Source organism: Callorhinus ursinus, unplaced genomic scaffold (assembly GCF_003265705.2).
Source record: "Callorhinus ursinus isolate GAN/ISIS: 27379988/994484 unplaced genomic scaffold, GSC_fseal_2.0 scaffold17, whole genome shotgun sequence".
In the NCBI taxonomy this organism is placed as follows: Eukaryota; Metazoa; Chordata; class Mammalia; order Carnivora; family Otariidae; genus Callorhinus; species Callorhinus ursinus.
The window spans coordinates 32,133,473-32,139,012 of NW_027397079.1; the positions used below are offsets into that span (position 1 = coordinate 32,133,473).

A 5,540-nucleotide genomic window follows, 5' to 3' on the forward strand; every position below is an offset into this window, starting at 1 on the left:
AAAAGCAGGAGAATGTGTAATCTGATAGTGATCAGAGTGTCTCTGAGGCACAAAGAGTCTGTGGGAAACCTTACTTTCTCCCATGGACTTTGAATTCCTTATGGCCATTAACACTTTAAAGGGAAGTTCTGGGAGGGTAGGGATTTCACTCTGTGGAATGATTATTGTTTACAACAGGGACTGTGTCAATATTTCTTTAATGTTATGTTTCCTAAAACACCTGGCACAGGTTTATAAACTAGATTAAAATATTAATAAATATTTATTCACTGATTCAATTGTATTTTTCACATATTTCAGTGTATATCTATAAATGTTGGGCCAGAGAAAATGAGAGTTAATGCTGATATTGCACTTAGGCATCAATCTTGTAAATATGTTACTTATATTTTGTAGCAACTTTAAGCTGTAGATGCTATTATTATCCCCATTTTACAGATGAAAACATCGAGGCACACAGAGAGGAAGTAGCTTACTGAAAGTCACAAAGCTAGTGAGTGGGATTTAAACTCAGGCTTTCTGGGTCTCAGTCTTTGCTTTTAACCATGATGTAACCAAGCTAACTTGGAAGATGCACGCTCCTTCAGGAAGGTAGCGTGGCAGAGTGAATATGCTTCAGACTGTTATATGACATGTTTTTTAAAACAATGCAAATCAGGAAGCATTAAGATCTACCAGGGATCTTAAAACTTAGAACAAACAGGCCTCAATTAAAAGCCCATTTCTACTCTTTATTAGCTCTGCAACCTTGGGCAATTTTCTTACATCCCTAAGCCTCAGCTTTTTCTCTGTGTCAATGGAGAGTATACTTCCTTAAAAGGGTTATTAATGAGGTAAGAAAATATGCTTAGCAGAGTATTGGCATATAATAAACTGGAATTATTAATACTATTTAGTCCAAGCGCCCAGGGAAATTAAATGGCTTGCCCAAGGTCATCTGTCTGGTTATAGAAAAGTGAAATCTCAACTATGGATTTCTTGGTTCAAAGTCCAATACCTTCCACTCTAGTAATGGCCACTCCCCAGGGATTTCTCACATGACTTGAGAAAGTGAGATAATCCAGAAAGGAAACCTATCGCCCGACGGTGTGTTTGCAAACCACACAAGGTGGCTAGGCTTTGCAATGTGTGATATCACTTCAAGCAGACTGCATGCTAGTGTCACCATGTTTTCTTCAACAGATCAGAAACCTAAATAAGAAATACTCACAACAAAGCCAGATTTCTTCGTGAGGCTTTTCCAATTAAATTTGAGGGCTCGATTAAGTTTATATCATCAATACCTGTATTCCCATAGCATTGGCTTCTCCACTGCCAACTCTACACCATAGCATTTATCATCAATCACTTAAGAATTCCATGCATTTATTATAGATTTCATGCCTCCGTATTCGTCTGCTAGTTTTTTTTTTTTTTTTGACCATCTGATTTCATTTATATGTGTAGTCTACAAAACAAAACAAACTCTTAAATATAAGAGAACAAACTGGTGGTTGCCAGAGGGGAGGGGATTAGGGGGATGGGTGAAATAGGTGAAGGGGATTAAGAGATCCAAATTCTCAGTTATAAAATAAGTAAGTCCTGGAGATAAAAAGTACAGCATAGAAAATACAGTCAGTAACGTTGCAGTAACTTTGTATGGTGACTACACTCATCCTGGTGAGCACTGAGTAACACATAGAATTGTCAAATCACTGTTATACACCTGAAACAAATAGAACATTGTATGTTAACTATACTTCAATTAAAAAAAAAAGAATGGAAACTTTGCAACTTAAGACTTCAATCTACCCAGCAATGCAAAAACCACCAAGGAATCTTTTCCAAACAAGAACCAATCTGGGGAAGTTCTGTGGCTATATAATTATCCTCCTAAAAAGTAATAAATATAGGGCGGGGGGGAAGCATACAGAATCAAATCTACTCATTTTAAACCATGGAAAGGAAACACATTTAAGCGCCTTTAAAATATTTTTATATACAAAGAACAATCTCGTACATTTAAAAAACTTTATGAGACACATAACTATATTCTCCAAATCAGAATAGTTCTCATGAGATACCTAATGCTAAGCCTATTTTGATGCTGTTTTTTAAAAGGCCCAGTTTTAAAAGAATAAGCTTCCTCTAGAAAGAAAAAAAAAGAAGAATTTTGGCCTATTAAAGACAGTATCGGGCACCTGGGTGGCTCAGTTGGTTAAGCGACTGCTTTTGGCTCAGGTCATGATCCTGGAGTCTCAGGATCGAGTCCCGCATCAGGCTCCCTGCTCAGCAGGGAGTCTGCTTCTCCCTCTGACCCTCCCCCTCTCATGTGCTCTCTCTCTCTCTCATTCTCTCTCTTTCAAATAAATAAATAAATAAAATTTTAAAAAAAGACAGTATCTACTGATAAAACATAGTATTGTTCCCAAACATTCAATAAAGCATCACTCTAATGCACATTCACTATATGAAATAATCACTTAGTAAAAAAAATTGTGTTATCTCTTAAAATTTTCAGTTCAATTGTTTTTCGTTATAATGAAAAATTTAATGATTGGCTTCAAATCTTTTTTTAATAATGTAAAATATGTGAGCTTCATTATATGTTAAAGAAAATAAAAATTATATGACCCAAAATCTATTTATTAAAGTTACAATAAAATACTCTTCAATGCATACAAAATTGCAAAGTAACTGATGTTTTTTTCAATAAAGATTCCAGATATAATATTTACTGACAAGATAAAACAAAGATGTTTAATGACTTTTGTCCTGTGTTAAGGTCACCTTATTGAACGATACATCATGAAATCGATAGTTGTACATCTAGGAAATTTACCAATGGAGCTCTCTTCTACTAGTGTGTATATTTTAATTTGTCTCATGTGGGTGTCTCTTCCATTTTGATGATTGGCTAGAACAGCAATCTGTATCATGAATGTGCGAGTTGGCTTCTTATGATTACCAGTTAAGAGTACATGAATCCAGCCACTTGGTTCCACCAATTCAAGTTGCCGAATTTCTTGAAGATTGTGAAAATTATTTCCTACTCTGACTGAAATCTTGCTTGGAGTATAGCTTTCATCAGATTTGTAGTCTGCATAAATACATAATGTCTTCACTGTTGTTTTTCTTCTGAATTGGATGTTTACTAAATGAGGCTGGGAGCCATCTGATTGCCAATAAGTCTCAAGATTGTCATCTCGTAATTGATCCACTCCAAATCCTGGTTTGCAAGATGAGAGTGACCAAACAGCTTGTGACCCAATTTTCCGTACTGTTCCAGTCCTTTCCAATTGCTTAGGGTCAGCACCAGGAGGTGTCTTGTTTGGTGTGGTCATTTTTTAAATATTCCATCTTGCCGCAACCCAGCTTCTTAGGATACCCTGCAGCTCCGTGCCACTCCCACTCAGGACCTCGTCTGCTAGTTTCTTGATTAATATAATGTTATATCAAGAATTTTTAAAAACTATTCGTTTCCAAACCATCAAATTATTTTAGCCTCTCAACTTTTACAGGAGCAGGTGTGCATGTAAAGGACATAGTCTATTTGCCTGGTGTTTGGGAATTTTTAAAGCTATTCATAGACCTTGTAGCATGTAAGCTATTTTGTGCCCTTTTTATGGATTACATTAGTAAAATTATTTATTTTGCATTTGATTTCTAGGAATTCAGTTAATGCAGGCATGCTCAAAGTGGTTTTAAACACTTCTGTGGTCTGCACAGCATTATTCCAGAAAGGCCCTAAACATTGTTCTTTCAAGTCATATTTTTGACGACCCCCCCCCAATGATTTCTGCAAATATTTGCTCTGTATACTTCAAGTCTGATTTGATTTAGCCCCACAGCTTTATAAATGTCCCTGAAACACATGGGGTATAACTACAATCGGTGATTCAGCACATTTCCATCACATAAAAATCAAATTTCCAGTGGCACCACTTACTCTTTATTGTGCTGAGATCAATAGTTGGAGGAACCCTTAACCCAGCCGCATGCCTGTCTACCCAATATGTATTCATAATATCAGTCTATAAATTCAATAGAAATATTAGGTTACAGGGGCATTCATGCTCAGAATAGCAAGATTTCTTGAGTCTGGGGAGTGTGTTTCAGAAAAATTGCTCTGCTCACTAACCAAAGTCTTCCAGAATGGCAGTGCACCACGAAACAGGACACTGCAAGTGTGTGTGGTGAGCAAATGGGCAGGGTGAGGTTGGGGATATTTTGGGGACTTAACTCCTTCCCATCTACTTAGCTGACTATAAGAACTAGCATCCTTGGATACATCCATATTCCCTATTTGCTGAACTTTTACAAATAGCCTGTTGAGACCCCTCTTTTGGGGGGTCAGAACAGGAGTTCTCAGCATGGTCCATGCGGGGTGGTCTTACCTGTTTCAGAGCTAATTACTCACCTGCTCCTGCTGTTCTTCTTGCTCAAGTATTTCTTATATATTTATGTAACAGTATAACTAGTTGCACCATGACTACATATGGAGTAAATGTAACTACAAATATTTTTAATGTCCCATCTAACCTCTAAGGAACCAATCCACCGGACAAGAAGCATTTGACACAGACTTTCAAAATACAGGAAGTTCAAAAGTGCCTTTGAAACTTTGGTTCTTAAAACAAGAGTGAAGCACTTTTAAATAGGTTTTCCTGGTAGATCTTAATGCTTTCTGGTTTGCATTGTTTTAAAAAAAACATGTCATATAACCGGAAACATTTTCTAACGCTTTGCTCAAACTAGTTCATTGGTAACTGATCTAGATTGAACTTGTTACCTATCCTCTCCTCCCCCAAAAATAGGCTTCAGATGGACTTTCACTGAATTTTGTCCCAATTAAGATTCCACGAAAAGACTTTGCTATTATAAGGCAGGAAAATTAGTTTGAGAAGAACATGATCTTTTGTTACCAAATAGATCTGATGAGTCCTTTTGATTTTTGATTTCAGGGAATAGATTGAGAAAGACAAAGAAAAAGCTAAATTGCTATGCATAATAAAACACAGCAAACAATGGAGTTTCTGGGTGTGGCCTAAAAAGGCGGGATGGGAGATCCCAGGGATGGAGGGAGGACGGGAAAATCAGTGAGGGGGGTGAGGGTGGGGTTTGCCCTACAATAGGAAGTCTGGTATCTGAAGGGATAAGGGCATCCACAGATGGCAGTGAGGATGCTGGAGATTTTTTTTTCTTTAAATTTTTTATTGTTAATCACCATACATTACATCATTAGTTTTTGATATAGTGTTCCATGATTCATTGTTTGTGTATAACACCCAGGGCTCCATGCAGAACGTGCCCTCTTTAATACCCATCACCAGCTAACCCATCCCCCATCCCCTCCCCTCTAGAACCCTCAGTTTGTTTTTCAGAGTCTATTGTCTCTCATGGTTCGTCACCCCCTCCAATTACCCCCCTTCATTCTTCCCCTCCTGCTATCTTTATTTTTTTCTTAACATATATTGCTTTATTTGTTTCAGAGGTACAGATCTGTGATTCAACAGTCTTGCACAATTCACAGTGCTCACCATAGCACATACCCTCCCCAA

The 5,540-nt window shown here is 37.3% G+C and overlaps 1 pseudogene; it reads right to left on the minus strand.

Moving 5' to 3' along the window:
• Positions 1-2,757: 2,757 nt before the first annotated feature.
• LOC112834714 (anaphase-promoting complex subunit 10 pseudogene) lies at positions 2,758-3,392 on the minus strand (annotated as a pseudogene).
• Between the last annotated feature and the right edge of the window lie 2,148 nt (positions 3,393-5,540).